We start from the raw sequence: 22,599 nt of genomic DNA, 5'->3' as shown, positions 1-22,599 counted from the left end.
AAAGTTACCATGACAGGGAGACCCACAACAAGCACAGAGTGAGCCACTGATGGACTAGACCTGCATTAACCAAGGTGAGCTCCCCTGGTGAGGCACTGGTGCAGAGAAAGTCTCTTTCCTATCTTTTAAAAAACAAATGCCAGAACTGCTATAGGAGTACCATCCCACACCACATGTTCACAGAAACAAGGAAGATCAGCACACTGCCCAGTCAGAACCCGGCTATAATGAGTGTGGGACAATGACATACAGCAGAGGGGACAAGTCGATGTCTTAGGGCCACACCAACATAAAGTAAGCTCCTGGACCCTTGTAGAGAATAAAATCACAGTACTTACTGAACAAGAGTTTCAAAACCCTAACACAGGGATAACGGCTGGTCTTTCTCGAGGGCACCACTGGCTCATTCTTGGAGTCTATCTGGATGAGTATTAAGAGTGAAGCACATCTGTGGCAAAACCAAACAGAACAGCAAGATCAAATACCCTGGGAGAGAGGCTGATCACGTTTGCTGTGAGGGAGCTACCCACCCCTAGTAAGCACTTCATAACATGTGCAAGAAGTATCTAACCACTCCTAAGGGCATTGATGATGCCTGGAGGATGAGAAGCCTACAATTGAAATGTAGCTCAATTTAAAAAGACTGGAGTCCAGGAACGAGCGAGACAGAGAGAACACTAGTCAATGGTGGCCTGTGTCAGCCATATCGACTTACACCCCCATTTTGTGTCACTCTCCTGGACGCATATGATGGTGTATTGAATATAAGCACAAAATAGCAAGTATACAAGTCTTCTCAGTGGGAGCAGAGTCACACAAGGAGCACCGAGAGATGCAATCAGATAGAGCTAGATGGGAAATTTCCATCAAGGAGATGCTGTCTGCCAAGGGGAAAACGTGTGCAAACGTGAGAGTTATTGCCTTAGCTAGGCCATCATCCAATGGGGAAGAAAGATCCAGAAAGCTGTTCTTGATTTGGGGACAGGAATTGATGTACTGGAATGTACAGTGGACGATCGATGTAGGAAGTTACATCATGTGGGGTTCAGGATGGTGAGTTTGGAAGTATAATAGGAGGAACTAGCTCTCAAGCAAGAGGACCTTGAGAACAGATCCAGGGGAATAATATGAGACCCAAGGGTGCAGACAGGTTAGATGCTAGTGCCTAAATGAAACAATTCATTCATCATGTATGAAATGGACCAGTGGATCACATCAGGATTGCTGGAGTGCATTACGTATCGCCACCTGGATCTCATAATGAGAATTCACTTTATTGATGAGAAAGATGAGATCATGGAGTTGGTATAGAATAGTGGCCCAGTTGATTTCATTGGACATACTTTGACCCTTCTTCAATGATGGGGTGTGCAGCATGCGGGATGCGGGCATGCATTTAAAATGGTCACCGGGTTCTTGCAGCATCCCAACCCACCATATCGATGAGGCCACGCCTGCAGACTGTGCTTTACAAACTCAATACAGTTAAATATGCATGCACACTTGAGGAAATATCCGAAGATAATATCTAATAGATATTATAGATAATGTCTAATAGTTTATGCACGCAAGTAGAGGACACCAGCATTGGTAGTTTAGCTGTATCCGTACATGCACAAATCAGCCATCCGCTGCGTTAATATGGTCGGGGTACCACACCATATACATGTCAGACTAATTTACGATTTGAGACCCAGTTATTAGAGCAGATATAACCTGAAAAATTCCCAATTTTAACAAGATAATGACTCCTTGGATGTGTCTCCCAGAGTTCTCCGGAATATGATAAAGGCATTTCTGCAGGGTCATATAATCTCAGCAGCATCCTATATAGGACAGAATAGTAAACAGTCGAGTACATCCTTAGAATGTCAATTAGCAGAGTTTGAAAGACATCACAAAGTGTCAGGATAATATTTGATCTGCCAACAAGTAATGGCACTAGGTGCTCGGATAAAAGTGCTGGACTATGATAAAGCAGACTACACCCAACTGCGCACCAAAGATTATTTTCGGCCGGTAGCAAATCTGAATGGTTACTAGCTTCACAACTCAAGGTAAATATTGCATCTGACAAGATGCATAATGTCAAAGATGCTAGAGGAGCAATACTGCTGCAATTTAAAGACACAGAGAAAACTTTTAGGGAATTCTACACCACCAAATCCATCAAGACATGCTCCATCAAGACTTTGATAATGGTCTAGAAGAAAACTTTCAATACAAAATCCAAAGAGATCCGAAAAGTGCATTGAATAAACCCATTGGATGTGATTACTGTGATTCATAGAATAAAATAGGAAAAAGCCCTGGGGTTGATGACTAACCCGCTCTTTTCTGTAAACAATTTTGCTCTTCATTAGCACCCTTACTAAGAAATGCAATAGCTTTGGAGAGCAAATAGCTAAAGTTGACGAAAAAGAGCACCACTATTTTCATACCAAAACTAGGGAAGGACTGACACATTGCACTGCATATAGGCCACTATCAGTCTTGAAATTTGATATAAAAGCCATTACCCATACTGTGGCAGTATGCATGGAAGCCTTAATAACCCAAACCTGTTAACACTGACCGTTGGACCTAGCCCTCTCTGCAGGGTCACCCCCAAACATTTTGCCTTTACCTTCCATTTTTTTCACTTAATTAATTTGTGTTGGTGTTGTATTCTCAAGCTTATTTATACTCCTTGTGAATATTTCTTTAAGGCATGAGACATGTATATTTTCATGTAAGCTCTAGGTTCCATTTGGAGCCTCCAGAGTAAATAGTTCCACTGTAAGGGTCAGTTACACCAGGATCCTCGCTGAGTTGGACGTTGTATGCTGTGCTGGTAATACATTTTCTAATGCTACTGACTGGACATCATTTTAATAGTTGGCCTTAGGACTCTCTGCACTTTACCACTACTCACCAGTGCTAAATTGCTTGTGCTCACACCTCTAGACATGGTTTGAAATGGCTTATACTTGATTGGCATATTTTATTTACTTATAATTACCTTGTAGTACGGTATACCATATACTCAGGGCCTGTAAATTAAATGCTACGAGTAGGCCTGCAGCACTTTTTGTGTGACCCACTTAAATAATGCCTTAAAAGATGTCTCAGGCTCGCAGCTGCAGCCTGAATGTAGTTGTAAACTGGCAATTTGACATGGCAATATGACCCCCTTGCCAAGCCTTACACTCCCCTTTTATTGCATATAGGTCACCCCTAAGGTAGGCCATAGGTAGCCCATAGGGCACAGTGCATTTTAATTTAAAGGCTGGACATGTACTGTTAAGTTTTACATGTCCTGGTTGTGAAAAACCCCTACATTTGTTTTACACTACTATGATGCCTACCTGTCCATTAGGATAACACTAGGTTTCCATATTACATTTAATAAGTGCTACCTTTTGACTGTGACCAGGTGGCCATTCATGTTTGGCATCTGTTAAACTGTAATGAAAAATACTCTTTAATGGTAAAGTCAAATTTTTAATTACAGTTTTGAATTCTTTGCACTTTAAAGAACATTTCCAAAGTTTCTCTCACCTTACAAAGGAATAGCACTAGGGTATAAAAATAGGACCTGCAGACCCACTTTTCAGTTCAATCCTGGACTAGTGGAAGGACTTGCAGAGGGCTGCTTGCTGCTGTGATTTGCTGTACACTCTGAAAGACTGATTTGCTGTAGCTGGAAGGACTAGTCTGCTGCCTTGAACCCTCAGAGGCCAGCCCTGCTGTTAAGCCCTACATATGCACCTGAGCCCAGGACCACCAGAGTAACTCCAAGGACTAATTTTGTAACCTCCTGTTCAGAGCCACAGGAACACAAAAGGATCCCACCATCTTGAACCCTCACCTGGACCCATCCTAAGTGAGTCTTTAACTCCCAAGTTGTGTCCCATCAGGTCTGGACCTCTGGTTGTGGCGCTAAAGGTGCCCACTTGACCAAATCCCAAAACTGAGCCTTTCGTCAAAGGATATAAGGCCTTGTAGTATTGTCTTCAACTACAGCTCACTACTTGTAATGCTGGAGATTTCGACTTTCAAAAAAGAGACTAAGTCCAAATGGAGAAATATTCACTGCCACTCTAACCAAAGGCTCCCCAATGATGAGGCTCTCTCCTTGGACGCTAAACTTTATTTTCTCAGAGAGTTTTTTGCAAAAATTCTTCTAAGTCTGAGGGCAAGCGCTAATCACACCAAATCCACTTCTTGTATTCAAACTGCGCTTCACCGCGGTCAGCTATATTTTGTTCCTTTGACCTGGTCTCGCATGATTAGATGTCCCCAGTTGTTGTTTGAGCTTTTAGGTGCTAGTTTGTGCTAAAAACCTTAAAAATTCATAACTTCAGATCTACTAATTGGATTTCTGTTGTTTTGGTGTCAAATAAATTTACTCTATCCAGCTAAATTGGTGTGGGATTTTTCTTGTGTTGTGTTTTCACTTTCCTACTGTTTGTGGGATGCATAAATACTTTACACATTGCCTCTAAGCTAAGCCTGACTACTTTTTGTGCCAAGCTACTCAGGGTTAAGCACAGGTTAATTTAGTGACTTTTTGCGATTCACCCTGCAAGGGATTGTGGCTATTGCTTGACCAGGACTCACATCCTAGTTGACCAACAACCCAATTTTTTAACTGTCCAATCAGGAGTCATTCTTGGCAGGCAATGTGGTAATGACATCAAGAAATTGCTTCATATCAGACATGTTGGACCTCAGCCTTTTGGTAGGGTCTCCCCCAGATGTTTGCCGTCTTTTGCTGAACCCAGTTTTGTTGGCATTAGGAATCTGTGTACTTTTTCCCTGCTAACTAGTGGTAAAGTGCATTTGCTCTTTTCCTAAAAAATGATACATTTGGCATGTACCTAATTGGCACTTTTAATTTACTTCTAAGTCCCTAGTAAATGGCACTACATGTAAAAGGGCCAGTAAATTAAATGCAACTAGCGGGCTTACAGAACCCTTTTAGTCACCCTCTAAAGTAAAATCTTAAGACGTGTCTCAGGCCTGCCACTGCAACCTGTATTGCAGTTTTAAACTGAAATCTCGACCTGGCAAAATAAATCTTTTGCAAGGCTTAAAACTTCTTTTTTAATACTTATAAGTCACCCCCCATATAGGCCCTAATGGCTCATATGGCAAGGTGCATTACATTTAAAAGCTAGGACATGGGTTCTTAAATCTTACATGTCACTGAAAAACACCTAAAGTCATGTTTTGCTGTAGTAAGGCCTATCTCTCCCATTCACAAACACTGGGTTCCCTCATTACATTTAATAAGTGATATTTGGATTGGGAACAGATATAAATATGCTGTTTACACTCAAATAATTCAAAATCAATTGTAATTTAAAATTCTCCCTAATGATAAAGTCAGATTGTAAGTCATAATTCTGGAAATGACACTTATATAATGTTGTCATTTTTATGTCCTAAGCTATTGTCCCTCCGGCCAGTGTCTTGGGGAAAATTACTGTGAATAGCTCTGCTGTTGGGGTTTGTGTGTTCCTTCATGACAGTAACACGAGGGGGACTAGTTTGGCAGGATGGGTCATCCTGTCAGGATGACTGGGGACTCAGGTGTACCAAGTCCCACTTGCCCTTCAAAGACTCTGCCTACAGTACACACAAAGGAACCTGACACATGTAATTTGTCACCCCAGATTTCTTGGAGCCATGCCAGGGCAACAGAAGAACTGTTCAAAAGATGATGTGAGGGTATTATAGGGAACCCCCCACACACTTAAAAGGCTGGCACATGGTATAAATATTGGACCTCCAGAGCCACTCATCAGTATACTCCTGGACTTGTCGGTCTTACAGAAGGAGGACTGCCCTGCCACCAGAGGACTTCCCTGCTGCTACCAGAGGATATCCCTGCTGCATGCGGACTGCATTTTTCTTTGAGAAGGAAGACTAGACCTCCTCCCTTCATCCTAGGCTGACCTGAGTGACTCCAAGGGTCGGTTGGCTGACATATTGTCTGATCTACAGGTACACAACAAGCTCCAGATAGCTGCCCAGCTGACCTGCTGCACTTGACCTTCCTGGGTCTGCGTGAACACTTCTGGCCTCTGCTGGAGTGAGTTCCTGATTCCAAATGGTGCCTCCCCAGGACCTGGACTCTTGGCTGGTATCAGAGTGTACTCCTCCCTGCCTAACTGCGGGTTCCATCAGAATGATACAGCACAACACAACTTGATGCAGCACCTTGCATTGCATCTATGATCGAAAGCCTCATCGGAACCGATGCAGCTTGATGCAACTCAATGCAAGACTTCACATAGCAGCCCTCACAGCTCCTCATCAGAACCTGGTGCAAAGCCTTGTATCAAGGACATAAGGTACAATTTTCAGCTGGCTAACATGGTCCCTGCATCCAGCTCGTGCTCCATCGGAGACACTTGTGACTTTGTTCTGGTCCAGTGTGATCAGATAACTGCAGTTGGTGCTTTGTGCTTCTAAGAGCTATTTTTACCTACAACTTTGAAATTACATATCTCTGGTTCTACTGATTGGATTTTTGATGTTTTGATATCATTTTATTTGTTAAAAATTACTGAATTGTTCTAAATTGTTTTTTACTTTATTACTGTTTGCGTGCTGCATTCATACATTACAAATTGCCTGCTTTCCCATACCATTCACAACTACCCTGGAGTCCTTAGCTTATGCTATCAGGCAAAGGACAGCTATATTGAGGATCAAGATTGGATGAACAAATTCAAATGAACAATGTTCACAGATAATATTAAAGTGACTGTTCTGAATCTGGTGGACTCGGTAGGGCCTCTTCTTGATTAACCGTCTAACTTTAGAGTAGTTTAAGGATTCAAAAATGATGTAGAACAATCTGAAACGCTGTTCTTACAATCATCACCTAACTTAGTGCACGATCTGCAGGGTATGCCACCAATTAAACGTTGTAGTTTTGAAGCACCAGGGAAAAACAAGTGTTATTAGGGTCCTGGGGTAAACATCTGAGCAAGGAACAGTAGTCTCTAGTTAAGAAATGAAGAATTATTTTAAAGTAAATACCAATTTTAATCCACTGAACGAGTTAGAGGGGAATGGAAATGGCAATTCCTATGGGAATCAAGTCCAAAATGGGTATAAATTGAGGGTATACAGGAAAATATGCACACCCTTGTATCAATGGATGGAGACGGGAGCTAAAACAATAACCTAGACAGCAGTTGAACCTATGACAGCAACAGGTGCCACTCATCAGAAAGGAGAAATATCATATTTAAATTTGTTGCAAGAACACCTGCTATAGTGAAGCTTCTGTCAGTAGAGAGGCTGATTTACAGCTGATGGCAAACAGGAGCTGCTCTTTGGGATGGAGAGTCCCTAACTAGGGTGTTACGTGTACTCTAGCGGCAATGTGAAAAGGAGCTTGCACCAATAGGAGCACATTGACGTGATATTAAAAAACAGTGCGTTAAAATAAAAGAACGACCAAGGAGGGCCCATAAACGGGAGTGGCCATCTTGGAATGGCTCTGGATCAGCTAGAACTCCAAGGGAGAAAAGGAAAGTAAGAATGAATAACCAATAAAAGCACTAAGAAGACATTAAAACAAACTCAGTACAAGTACATTTAGAATTAAAGTCTCATTATCAATACCAGATCTCATTAACCAAAGTAGATCAAGCAAGAACCACACCTTTTGGAAGAGGATGAGAGTAAATATGTATAGAATATTCTCTTGCATCTCTAAAGTCCATAGTGACTCGCACTAGGCTATTCAGCAAGATGAGTCTTCGTATTAGTGATGTCCAATTCTCATGTTTGTTGAATCTAGAGTTCATTATGTGTTTTTTTTAATATCCAGTTAATCTCTTCTTTGTTTAGGAGTTGTTCCAAGTTCCCACTTCGCTATGGGACTGCTATGGTGCAGGTAATTAACCATCTGAAATCATCCTCTGAATATCCAGATTCAAGTGCAAAACCAAGGGGGCAGTGAGGACCTTGCCTGTGATCATACTCCTATGTTGCCATATTCATTTTACGTTTTGGGTAGTCTGGACAATGTAGATGGGCAAGGGTGTGACATACATGACATTACTGGTGTTGCAGTTGAAGAATGTCTGTAATTGTAAATTGTAAATGTCTTTACTGTTGTGTTATTTTGAATGAATACCCTTTCCTCTATAGTAAACTAACATATGTTGCCGCATCCCCCTTTGTAAGGACCAATTTTCGGAAGGATAAACCAATGGTCAGTAAGAGTCAACAATGGTTTCAGGATTTTAACCCTTTTGTACACAAATATTGGAGTCTCAAATGCAACTCACCTACTGCTTGTACTTTCCATTGTTTTTTAAAGTTATCGCATAGCCCCTCTGAGTTATTTATAGTTTAAAGTGTCAGTAGGGTGTCTCTAGGGCAGTACCATGCCTGCATCAGTAAATGTTTCACCAAGTGTTAGGGTAGCCAAGTGCTAGGAGCTTCTTAGATAGGGCCTCAACTTCTTGAAAAAACTCTTGTTTTTCGTTTACTCTTTCACCTAATTAGCAGGTATTGGCTGTAAGGCAGTGAGTCCCATGAGGAATGTGGATGAAAACTATTGTATGCCAAGAGGGTATTCTTTTTGGTTGATTTATGGTATAAAGTAGTGTATAGGTGACTATTTTCAACTTTTATTGTTAGGTCCTGGAAAGAGATCTCCTTGTTATGGCTTTGCATTGTGAATCTCAAACCACTCCAATTTTGAATAAGCCAATTATTTTATTATGTTAGAATGGAGTGTGTTACCTGTTAGACCTGGCAGCCTTAGGATGGTGATCCCCCCAAATTGTTTGCCTTCCTCCTCAACCTTTCTGACATAAGTTTTGCTGGTTTTAGAACCCCGCACACTTTATCACTGTTAACCAGTGCTAAGTGCTTGTGCAATGTCACCTAGACAAGGTAATATTAGTTCATCCCTCAATTGGCATATTTAATTTACTTATAAGTCCCTTGTAAAATGGTAGTGCATGTACCCAGAGCCTGTAAGGTAAATGCTACTAATGGGCCTGCAGCACTGTGCCATCCACTCAAGTAGCCCTTTAACAATGTTTCAGGCCATTGCAAAGCCGGTTTGTGCAGTTTACTCTGTCATGGACTTGGAAAAGTTAACCTTTTTCGACGAGCAAACATTCCGTTTTTATACATATGTTACCCCTAAAGTAGACACAGGAAAACCCAGAGGGCAGGGTGCAATGTGTTTAAAAAGCAGAACATGTACGTTTAAGTTTTACATTTACTGGTAGTGAAAAACTCTCAAATATGTTTTTCACTACTGCAAGGCCTGTCTGTGCCATAGGATAACATTGGCATTACCTGAGTATATTTTACAAGTGTAATTTCCAATTGGGAAGAGATAACCCTTCAAGTCTGGTGTCTCTTGAAAAACAATTTAAAAGCCATACTTATGGTGAAGTCAGATTTTAAACTGCATTCTGAAAATGCCACATTTAGAGAGTTGACATTTTCCTGCTTTAACCATTTGGTACCTGTAGCCTGTCTCTGATCACATGGCTGGGTGTAGTTGGCAGTGGGGCTGTTTGCTTTCCTCCTAGACAGCCACACACAATGGGAGCTTAGGTGCATTTCAATGGGCCATCTATGGCAGGATATAAGGGAGGAGCTGGGCACAGCCTCCCTTACACCTGAAGAGGCTGTGTTCTGTTTTCACACAAAGGGCAAACCCCCTGCAGTGAGTCTGGAGCAAGAAGAGAGGACATAATTGCACTACAAAGAAATGTCTTTATAGTATCCCCCCACCTCGAAGGTACTACTGGGTATAAGTACTGGACCTCAGACACCACCACTTTAGCACACTAGTGGACCTGTGGATACTCTGCCAGGAAGAAGGACTGTTGTGCTGCGTAAGGACTACCACTCTGCTAGACTGCATTCCGCTAGACTCCTGCTTTACTGTACTGATCCACTGCCTGCTGCCCTTTTGCCTGGGTGAGAAGGACTGGACCAGCATCTCTTGACCCCAGAATCCAAACTGGTTCCAAGGGCTAATTGGCTGGCCTCCTGATCTGAAGCTTCAGGGGCATTACAGGCTTCCAACCCTGGCACCTGGACTCTGCCATCGCTGAGTCTATCTTGCCACGTAGTGCAATTCCAATCCTGGACCCTTGGAAGTGGCCTAAGGTGCTTACCAGTGGAAATGATGCATCTTCTCTGCTAAGCGATGCTTCTCGGAGCAGAACTGGTGCATCTCTTTCGCTAAGTGGCATCCACAAGCAAGACTGATGCATCGCTGGTGTTGCATGGATAGGACCCACTGCATCTTGGTACTGACGCATCGCCTTTGGAACCACCAGTGCATGCCCTCGCATCTCTCATCGATTCTCAGCCTCCCGCTCTTGCTTTTTCCAGTCTGATCCAGTGACACTGCCGATGCCCAGGTTTTCCCGCTTACTGTTATTCCTGCTAATAGTTGCCCTGCCCATCCCTGGACCTACTTAAAGCAGGCCGCAGGACAACCACACTAGCAGGCACCTAGCCTGTCACTTGCCTGTGGCCTCCAGTTCCTGCTTGTTCCAGCCTGATCCAGTGACACCGCCACTGCCTGGGTTTTCCCGATCACCGTTGTTCCTGCCAAGAAAGGCCCTGCCCACCACAGGATCTATTTATTGCAGACTACAATGCAACCGTGCAGTGGACTTGTGCAGTGGGTGAGTTGCTGGTGTGCCGAAAGCCCATCTGCGCTTATCCGTACTTGGACCATAGCCAGCGCACTAACCTCTGACCCTCCCGCAGATACATCATCACCGATCCCTACCTCTTCAACCCCAGATGCCACAATAAAAAACTGTCACTGTGCTGACTCATGCTCCACGGTAACACCTTTAACCTGCACCCTCTGCCACTAGACCTGCCAAAGACACACACCAGTCCACTGACCCGTCCCACCACAAACACACCCAGACACCACTTGAACAAAAATGCTAACTCACAGGCACCCATTCCAACACATGCTCAGTATGCAAACACATCACTAAGATTTGGGACCTAATCTCCACCCTCACAATAAATATCCTCTTCCCCAATGAGACCCCACTTCTGCACCTGACACTGCAATACTCAAAGGATGCAAGATCAAACAGTGGTACCGCATCAACAAGCCTGGGGGAGGGATGACCAACATATACAAGGAATCCATCCAATGCACCTCCACAATTGATGACATCCCCCCAGCAATGGAACTCCTCATTTCTGACTCCAAACAGACAGCAAAACCGTCATCAGGTGCACCCTTGCCTACCGTCTTTCACAATCATCTCCATCTCCTCCAGCAACCTTCACTAGATCATCAGAAACTTCAACAATTGGATCATCAACTGCGACAACAGCGTCGCTCCCATCAGCAATAACACCCACAGAAGGTCTACGAAGCAGGCTAGCAGGTACATCGAAGAACTCCGAACTGCTAAATGACACTGTCAACAACATAGAGAAGATGGCGTACCAGCAAGGACACAACAGACAAGACCACCTTTAAGACAGCCTTCAACCTCTACCGCAGACAGCTGAGAGAATCAAAGAACAAGCATTTGCAATGCAATAGGTCTCGCATTTGCGAGAGTTTGAGCTATTTTTATTGTAAATGACATTGCCTTTTATTTATGTTTTGGTTTTTCAAACATAAATAAAAGCCATTGTCATTTACAATGCCAATAGGTCAAACACATGTAAATGCGAGACCTATTGTATTGCAAACGCTTGTTACTGTGACAAAGCTATTACATCAGCACTGTGGGAAAAATTCATGGTTCTGAACAACAGAACTCTTAGAGGCTGTGACAGCTCTTAAGTTATGAGAAAATGGCTTATGGCACCCTGGACTTGGAACAAATTCAATAAAAGTTGGGGTTTGGTGCTTACCTAACTTTTTTTTTTAAAACACTTTTTATTGATAACCAAGACAGCGAAAATAACCATGACAATGACATTGCAGAAATGTTTACATTAGCCGTTACCACCAGTCCACAACCTCCTATACTCAGCAGCCAAGCTATTCTCTGCTGTTCCCTGTCCAGAGAGCGTCCCCCCCCGGGTGCTTACCTATCTTAAAAAAAGACTACAGGGGACTAACATACCCGATGATGCTGAAGGTGTTAAGCCTTTTAGAAAACAAAATGTATGAACCTGATGGATGACGCAGATAAGCCGGAACAGCGGGAATTAAGCCAACACTTAACAGTCTTAGGAAGGCGTCCTGTTGAGAATAAGGGAATCTGTGCTAGGAAGCGACTAGAGATAAAGACATGTGAACTAAGAAGTTCATGATAGGGAAGGGGAGAAGTCAGGCTTGGTGGGTGGATATGGTCTCCTTGTATTATTGTACTTTTTAAAATACCAATAATATGATTGAAACCTAAAATACGCTTTTACCTGTACTTCTCAAACTTTCCATGTCAAAAGTCGGCCATCTGGCAGATTCATCTTGCCCAATATATTTGACATAATGAGCAACACTAAGGTGCCGATTACGATCCGTTAAAAACCGCGTACGAACCGTCGGTCGGAGCGAATTCCCCGTCCGACTCGTACCCGGTTGTAAAACTTTACAAACATGGAATTACGATTCGCACGGAAACACCATTTCCGTACGAATCGTAAAAAACACCGACCGACGAAAATATACATACGAATGTGATCCGGGAATGCTGCGACGTGACGTCGGGATGCTTTCAGGCAGCGTTTCACGAACCAGGAATTACGATTCGAACCGACAGCAGTCCGGACGGCAATATTTTCACGGCACCCAAAAAGTGCCGCAAAAGCGAAGTACGGCGCGAATCGACCAGAGTAGGTGGCCCGGTACGCGCCGACCCCCCCCCCAGCCCCCGTAGGTACGCGCCGACCCCCCCCCAGCCCCCGTAGGTACGCGCCGACCCCCCCCAGCCCCCGTAGGTACGCGCCGACCCCCCCTGTGTGTACACCCGTGTACGGTGCGTACCCCCCCGTGTACGCTCGAGTCGTACCCCCACCCGTGTATGTACGGTGCGTACCCCCCCGTGTGCGCTCGAGTCGTACCCCCACCCGTGTATGTACGGTGCGTACCCCCCGTGTACGCTCGAGTCGTACCCCCACCCATGTATGTACGGTGCGTACCCCCCCGTGTACGCTCGAGTCGTACCCCCACCCGTGTATGTACGGTGCGTACCCCCCCGTGTACGCTCGAGTCGCACCCCCACCCGTGTATGTACGGTGCGTACCCCCCCGTGTACGCTCGAGTCGTACCCCCACCCGTGTATGTACGGTGCGTACCCCCCGTGTACGCTCGAGTCGTACCCCCACCCGTGTATGTACTGTGCATACCCCCCGTGTACGCTCGAGTCGGACCCCCCCGTGTACGTTCGAGTCGTACCCCCACCCGTGTATGTACGGTGCGTACCCCCAGCGCATAGCGCTGGGGGTACGCACCGTACATACACGGGTGGGGGTACGACTCGAGCGTACACGGGGGGGTCCGACTCGAGCGTACACGGGGGGGTACGCACCGTACATACACGGGTGGGGGTACGACTCGAGCGTACACGGGGGGGTCCGACTCGAGCGTACACGGGGGGGTACGCACCGTACACGGGTGTACACACAGGGGGGGTCGGCGCGTACCTACGGGGGCTGGGGGGGGGTCGGCGTGTACATACGGGGGCTGGGGGGGGTCGGCGCGTACCTACGGGGGCTGGGGGGGAGGTCGGCGCGTACCTACGGGGGCTGGGGGGGGGTCGGCGCGTACCTACGGGGGCTGGGGGGGGGTCGGCGCGTACCTACTGGGGCTGGGGGGTTACGGCACGTACCGGGCACCTGTTTGGACGTCTCCATGGTTGTTATGGGAGTTCGGTGCGGACGGTCTTTTCACCATACGGTTGTACATTCGGACGCCCGGGATGGATCGTGATTCCCCGGTCGGAGTTCACCTTTCACGTTTGTACGGTGAATCGTACGAGGACGTGTCGGACACATTTTCCGACCCGAGGACGTGTGGGGAAATATTCCCAGTGCGGTTCGTATGGACTTTTTACCATGCGAATCGTGATTGCCAGTTCGTACGGCACTTGTACGATTCGTACGGTAAAAAGACCCGATACGAGTCGTACGGGGACATTTTTTACCGGATCGTGATCGGCACCTATGTTTTGTATTCCAGGTACATTATTTACTAACATAACTCACTTTGGTGTTTCTTCTTTAGTACAAATAAACATAAAACTAGTTTGCACCAGTATTGGACCTCTACAGTAATTTGTCGGGCATACCAAGACATCCTTTAATTGCCACAACAATTCTGCAATTAATATGTAGGTTCTTCCCCTGCTACATTAATTTTCTGATTCATTTTTCAATGTCCATAAACTTTTGGGGATTTATTAAGACACAGACTACTTAATACATATATAGATCTTAGCAGGATATTCATTTTATGGTGTTAATTCTTCACTTTACATCAAATTTTACAACGTAAAGCCTATTCATACCCACTGTGAATTGGTGGATTATTGGTTTAAGGAGAAGTGAGATATTTTCTATGGATGAGTATCCCAAAACAAATTAATGGTCACTTTCATTGCCAGTCCATCATGATCTGGCTCGATCACCTCTGCCTATTAAAGTTAATTTCTTTAGTTTTCTGATGACTGGCTTGATAGCTTGAAAATATGCCAAAGTGATTAGTGAACAGATATGTCCAGGTAAGCATTAAAGGACCTGGACATATCTGTTCAATAGTCCTTGAAGTCACCAGGGATAATGACCCTATATTCTCTTCAAAATAGTGAGAGACCACTATAATTCTCATCTTTTCATAAAACTTCTGACACTGAAAAGTAAATCGGAGCAGAAGCAGACTTGTTTTCTACCTCTTCCAAAGTGAAATTTAGATGATAACTTTATATTATATGAACTCTAGCTTCAAGACTGACATCTAAAATGTTTACACTAAATACTAGCTTTGCACCAACGTTTATTTATTCAATCGGCAGAAACAGATCATCTCACACAACACTACTGAAAGCTTTCTTTGCATCTAGACACAACAATTCACAGAGGTTATGTTTAGTAAATCTATTAAGAAGCCTGGTGAAATCTTGCTCCGTCCTGCCATTTATGCAATGATATTGAGCATTGTTAATCAGTTTTTCATTTGATCTTTAATGCTCCTACAACAGATTTGAGAGAATATTTTACATTTCACATGAATTATTAATATGGTATGAAACTTAAAACATGAGGGATATCTACCTGATTAACATATTATGTCAATGACCGACTTTCATTTTACATCTAAACTTGTCTTTACTAATATTTTCATGCTAAACTCTTAACAGTCGTTATTAACTCCTTGTTAAAGAAACTCTAGAACGCAACCAGAAATTCATAACATGCAGAGGGGCATATTTACAAGCCAGGCGATAAAATTATCGCCGCTTTAGCGGCAGAAAACTGCAGCTAAAGCGGCGATAATGGGCTTGATAATATGCTCTATGGAATTCCAATTGAAGCCCATGTTAGACGTCCTTCACATCTAACATGGGCTTCAATCGGAATTTCATAGAGCATATCATCAAGTCCATTATCGCAGTTTTCTGCCGCTAAAGCGGCGATAATGTTATCGCCTGGCTTGTAAATATGCCCCTTGATTTGTCCCATAAGCCTTCAAATCGTAGTATTAAGTCTCTTCTCAGTTATGTTCAAATTGAATTAAATTGTTTCCACTGAAGAAAAACTGCTATCTGTGCTATCTAATAGATAAAATCTGCAGTGCTCTTACATTTAAAAAAAAAAATATATAATGTATATGCGTCATTACCCCGATTTTGCATGTCCGGTAACTAATGTATTGAAAACTGCCTCTGTGATTGGAAGATCTTTGTTCTTCATGAATCCAGGAATTTTGCTGCAAGATAAAAGCCAATACTGACTGACCACTTTAGTTGGATGCCTATAAAAATATAGAACACTTACAAAACAAGCAATGGGTCAATAATAACAAGATACAAAAATACTGGTGAAACTGCATGATTAACATTAAAAATCTGTATTGGAAGTGTGGGTGTGATCAAAGTCAGGAGTACAATGAAAGGGTGAAGTCTTCCAAACGTGGCAAGTGCTGCACAGATTACAAAATAGAACTACTACCGTATACATCTACACAGAAAAGTAGATAGAAAGTGTTGCATCTAAATTAACATTACATAAATCACACCAACAATGGATCTCTTGACAAATATGCGCCAGGTTTTGTGTCGTACCTGGCACCCTCAATATCTCCCTCGTTCCAGAAGGCAGCAATCAACCTTTGATATGTAACCTGTCATAAAAAAAAATGCAGACTCATTATTTGCAAAAAGGAGTACATTAAAAAACACAAAACGCAGGGAAGAAAGGTGCGACTACTAATGGGGAGTGTACATTTGATTTGGAGTGGCAAATCCTAGTCCGTGTCTGTGGCGAACTGATAAGCAGGGCAGCGAGTGCACTGTGCGTCAGGTAGTGGAGGAATAAAAAGTGCGTATGCAAATACAGATGTATGCTCAAACCCTGATGCTTAAACCGACCTGTGTGTATAAGAGGCAGTGTAAATGCATGTGTGACTTTTTTAACGACTCACACGGAGGATTCGTGGAGGAATTTCACTGCGGACTCGCACACAAATCTCACAAAGGAGAAATAACTCCGCGGAAGGCTAGCGTAAACTAAGCACACGCTGACTCCGAATTGTCACACTAGACACAAGACTTACTTAAAATGGCACGGATGGTAGGGTGCCCTGCTGAATGCAGGCATGCCTTTACCACGTGTCGATGTCCGGCACACAAATCATGTGACCAGGGTGAGAAAAATAAGCGCCCAAAGAAACCAGAAAGCGGACAACAAAATTGTAACATAAGGGTGCTCTGCCTACTCGGAGGTGCCTAACATCCGAATGGGAATTTGGGGTCGCTGCCTTTCATATTTTTCACCTCAGTACTGGAATGCCTTTCCTCTCTCTATAAACATCTTTGTAACCATTTTATGATCATGTGCCTTCTTTTCAATCGGCTTCCATTAAGCAGGACCGAGAAACCCATTGCGGACACAGGCAAACTCTTACAAAAGCGTACCTAACGTGAGGTGAATGTAGGGAGAATGCCTTATGCTGGTTCTGAAAAACTTGCCTGTGCTCATTAGTCACTGCTTTAAAGTGGCTAGGAATGAAAATGACAATAGATTTGTGCTAAATTGTATTATATAGGATTTCCCCCACACCAATGCCACTCCTGCAAACTAGCATGGTTGTCAGATTGACAGGCCGGAGCACAGAGGTGGGCGTTTCCGCTCTGCGGGCTGCATGAGCTCCGTTCACAGCACACAACGACAAGAGGCGCCGTGCAGAAATGATCGAGTGAATACCAACCCGATTTGGAACAACATTAGCGGCTTCCATTTTTGCCAAGAGGTCGGTGGGCGAGAATCTGTGCTCGTTCTGAAGGTAAACTTTCAGTAAGGCATTGTAATGGCTCACATCATACACAGCTCCTGAAGTGGAAACAGAAACACACGACTACATAACATTTACAAACAAAGGTTTCCAACCAATTTAATATCCACCCGTGTGTTCTCAAGCAGGGAGGGCCCAGACTTAGAAGCCACCTATCTGCATACTGAAAAATATTTCTAGTGAGCCTAAAAGCTACGCATTAGCGCATTACCATGACCAGCTTTTCATGCAAAGCAAACGAAATATTACACATGGACAATTTAAACAAGCTGTCTCCGTGGAGCAAGTCAGCAACAGGTGAGTGCACGTGCGTTAGGCAGCCGCGGATGCGGTGAGGGGTGTTGGCAGCGGCGGGGTGTGTGCGTGTGTCTGTGCGTGTGCGTCTGCGCGTCTCAGAAGCGCGTTCACAGACCCCGATGGCTGCGCGTGCCCTGGTCTGTATCCCTTGGGAGCAAACACGGCAACAATAAGTCTCGTTGGCGGCAGCGCTTCGCGCTGCAACGCCAGCGAGACCTAAAAAGGACATAGCCTCACACATTGAATCAATCTCCAATAACAGCAAAAAAACTCTTCAATATCATCAAAGAATTCTGCAACCTAATTTGCCATCAATTTCTTCAAGCAACAACCTCGCTACCACCACAGACTTCCGGCTAACCAAACGGAGCAAGCTTGCCCCACAGGACACCACTCCATCATGAACTCGGTCCACTGGGGCCCCAACTGACCCATGCCCTCAACACAACTTCAACTTAGCCAGAATCAGTCTCACACTCACCACCTTGTTCAACACATCAATTGCCATGATCATCTTTCCCGAGGGATGGAAACATGCAGAGGTCAACACCTTTCCAAGGAAACCATTCGCAGACTCCAGCGAATTGAACAACTACCGACAGATCTCCCTGCTCCTGTTTCCGGCCAAAGTATTAGAAAAGGCCATTAACCAACAACTCTCCTCACATCTGGAACATAACTTCCTACTTGACACCACAACAACCACAGCACCCAGGAGAAACTGTGGCTCTGATCCTCCTAGAACTTTTGTCAGCCTTCGATATGCACTCCTACTACACATTCATCACACAGCTGCACAACATAGGCATCCAAGGAGTCGCTCCTAGATGGATCGCCTCTTTCCTCACTGGAAGAGTGCAAAACAATCCATCTTCCCCCTTTTACTCCGAACCCAAGGAAATCATATGTGGAGTACCCCAAAAGATTTTCTACTGCCTCCTCAGTCCCATCCTCTTCAACACTTAAATTACATCTCTTGCCAGGATTGCCAAAACCTACGGACTCAACATCATATCCTATGCAAACAACACACAACTCATCCTTTCCCTCTCTGAAGACAGCACCAACACCAAATAAAAGAAAAGTCAATGCTAGATCATTTAAGGAGTCAATGAGTTAATTAAATGATTTGGGTCTTTACTAAACTGGGTGCGTAGATGATCCCTTACTTGGGAAAAAAACTGGGCTCTTCTATTACCAAGGAGGTAATACTCAACTATTCTCATCTAGTGAACGCAATTAAAGACAGATCTTTTCAAATGGAACTTGCAACATTTTTCCTGGCTCTACAGAATAGCCTAAATCAAAATGAACATTCTACTCAGGATTTTGCATCTATTTCAAACTCCCTATAACACTTCCTAAAGTAACTCTTAACCAACTGCATCTTTAATCAATAACTACATTTGGTGTTACAAAACAAAGAGGATATTAGCAAATTACAAGTGTAGATCAGTCTGTTTGGGTGGTGGGGTAGCAACATGCAGTGCCCTTGTGATACTAGGTAGATCAGGGCAAACTCGAAGTGGACAGACAGTGGTATGGAATAGAGTGCTTGATAGCAGCCACACCAGTATGGAAGGTACCATGGCTAGCCCACAAAGGAGCTGAGTGTTATACTCCTCCCCAATTACACAGGCTATACCAACCTGGGATGATGTAGGGACATAGAGAGGTTTCAAACATTTCTCTGTCCATTTCCATATGCTTGAATCCTAACTTTCAGCCAGGTATGGATAAAACTACCTTCTAAAAATGGACGAAAAACAAGTTTCTGATGATGGGCTCCCTTTGTGAAAATGGGCGTATTGAATAGTTTGAGGCTCCTAAGAGCCAATTTAATCTTCCATAAATTGAACAATTTGCTTACATGCATGTCAGCAATTGGATTCTCCAGCCTGAAACGAAAGGGGGTGCATCAAGGAAGCTGATAATGAAGATAAGCACATTATCTCAGCATTATGCAAACATCTATTAGACACCCAGCCCACACACGAGACAGCAGCACAAAAAAGGTGGAGGAGAGAGTTGGGGACAACAATGTCGGAAAAAGAGTTGAGGAATTTTTTTGATAGGGCAAACGAGTAGTTATGAAGTGAAAAAAACATTATATAAATTACTTTCCTACTGGTATAGAAACCCAGAGAAACCATTGGATTGGGACAAAATGAAATAATGAGTCTGCTGGAAGAGGTGTGGACCAAAAGGCTACTTGGGACATCTGTTATAGCACTGTCTGAAACTGTAAATGGAAAGATGTATTAAAATATATTGTGTTAACCTTTGATGTAACCATAGAAAGGGACCCTGGTGTGATGCATCTGGGCTGCCTTCCAAAAGTAGGAGATCATACAAATCCATGAGGGGGTAAGCAGCATATGATAGCCTTGATCGTAGTGGTCCAATCTACACTGGTAGCCTGGGAAAACAAGACCCCACATTTTGTTTGTGATCTTGTTTGTGATTGGATATTCCGGTGAATGATAAAACTATGTAATATATAGAAAAGCAAAATAAATTCTACAAGATGGATTGGGCTCAACGCATATCCATACTGTTGCAGGACTACAGAGACCTATGTCAGCCACACTATTTAAGAGCCCACTAAATTATATTAAACAACTGTACTACGCTGCTTCCAAAGATGGCAGGGGTCTAACAGACATGGGGGGTTGCGCCTGATCCTGAGGTGCCCAATGGGCATTTCCTCTGCCAATAATCAATTAGGGGTATTATGGACCATTGATGGGTTGGCCTTAGCACTCTGTGTGGTTTACCACTGCTAACCAATGCTAATGTGTGTCAGCTCACTTCCTAAAGTATTGTAACAATGGCTTACACCCAATTAGTAAAATTACCAGGCCTTGAATCGGGTGAATCATTTTTATGACTGGTTGAATTCAAGGCACAATGATATCAAATTTTCCATCGAGTCTAGCAAAACAAGGATGACTTTCCTTGATGTTGCAGTATGTCCCCATAATCAAAAATTGACAACTAGCCTTTATAAAAAAGAGACAGACAGGAATACTATACTTCACTACACAAGTTCGCATCCACAGTGCCTAAAGGAGTACCTCCTTTATGGGCAGCTGTTGCGGATTAGGAGAAATTGTACAGATCTGGCAGAGTTTGAGGACCACGCAATGTCATTCTGTAAGGAAATGGAAAAGAGGGGTTACCCTAAGAAACTCCTTAAGCATTCCAAAAAAAGAGCAAGGTTCACTCCTAGGGAAAATTTGTTACAGAAAAAGGAAAAGACAGAAATGGACAAACTCGTATGTGTTACAACATATGGGGCCCATACCAATAAATTCAGACAAATCATCTTAAGGAATTGGCATTTGCTTGAAAGTTTGGAGCATCCCTTAGCTAAACCCATTTTCGCCATGCGCAAGAATCCCAGCATTGGCCAGCAGATAGTAAGAGCAGACAGTTACATCCCTAAACCAAAGAGTGATTTGATCACCAAGTGGAATTTAAAACCCATTTGTGGGCACCGCAAGTGTGGGAATTGTGTGGCCTGCCCAGCTACTATAGAAGGAAGTCTATTTGAACACAATGGAGTAAAATGGAGACATGAAAGTTTTACAAATTGTAAGACTAAGAACGTCATTTATGCAGTGGTATGCTCTTGCAATAAAATATATATCGGAAAGACAAGCCAACAGGTTAATGTGAGAATTATACAGCACAAATCTCGAATTAGGAGAAAAGTCCTGACAGCGCCTATGGTAGAACACTTTCTAGCTGTTGAACACAGCGAAAATGAACTGCGTTGGACAGTTCTTGCATGGATTGACTCAAAATCTACATGTATTGAGACCGCTCTACTGCGGAAAGAGGCATATTTAATTATGAAATTCGATAGCATCAATCAGGGCCTCAACTGCATGAGCGAGCTAAACAGAGCTTAGATGGCTCATGAGCTGTAATCAAGTATATGGCGCTGCTGTCAGCTTCAGGACCTGTATCTCTCTAATAAAGTAAAAATGGGATCAATATCGAGATGTTGGAAAACACAACCGACCTGTGATATTGAAAAGTTTTACTTTGGGCAAATGAATTGAGACACATGACTTCAATAAACTACATCTCCCAGAAGTCATTGCAAATGCAATTAGATCATCCCCTCCTGTGATTGGACAGAAACGCATCATGTGACACTGATGCACCATCACATGATGTGTCAATCAGCTCGGCGAGCTGCTAGCAATAATGGAGACAAATCCCCACTTGAAACCTCGAGCCTGAAGCTTTATTAGGTGAGCAAAACATAGTTTGCACTTGAATCCAAGTGCTTTCAGCCAAAAACGATTTTTACAAACCCTTACATTTTTTTGCCCCTGCAGCCACGAACTATTTTTAAAGAGAGTGAAGGACCGTCATTTGTTACAACACTTCCTCTGTGGGGCCACGCCTTTGGGCCCCTCTCCCTGAGTGAGCAAATAATTTGTGCTCAGTTGTCACGTTTTAAACTCATTTAAACAGACACCGCGAAACTGCATGTATTATTTCTCTTGCAGAAGTAAAGATCTGCAATTGCTGTCTACTGTTTATAAATCGTCTTGGCCACGCAATATTGAAAACCAGGTCACCTTTTTTTCCCTCCTTGTCCCCAGACATAGCTATCAGACAAAAGAATTACACCCCATGAGCTAAATTATTCATAATGTATTTTATTGCAGATTGGCAACCACTGCTTATTACATATTGCTGATGGTTACATTTAATCGGCATAATAAAGGTATGTGACCACCAACTTGTGCAGATAGAGAAAGAATTAGGGCTTTGGGATGCGCCTTTTTTAATAA

This window comes from Triturus cristatus, chromosome 3_2, assembly GCF_964204655.1.
Source record: "Triturus cristatus chromosome 3_2, aTriCri1.1, whole genome shotgun sequence".
NCBI classification, from domain to species: Eukaryota; Metazoa; Chordata; class Amphibia; order Caudata; family Salamandridae; genus Triturus; species Triturus cristatus.
The sequence above is the reverse complement of the archived record's forward strand: the minus strand, read 5'-3'. Positions refer to the sequence as shown.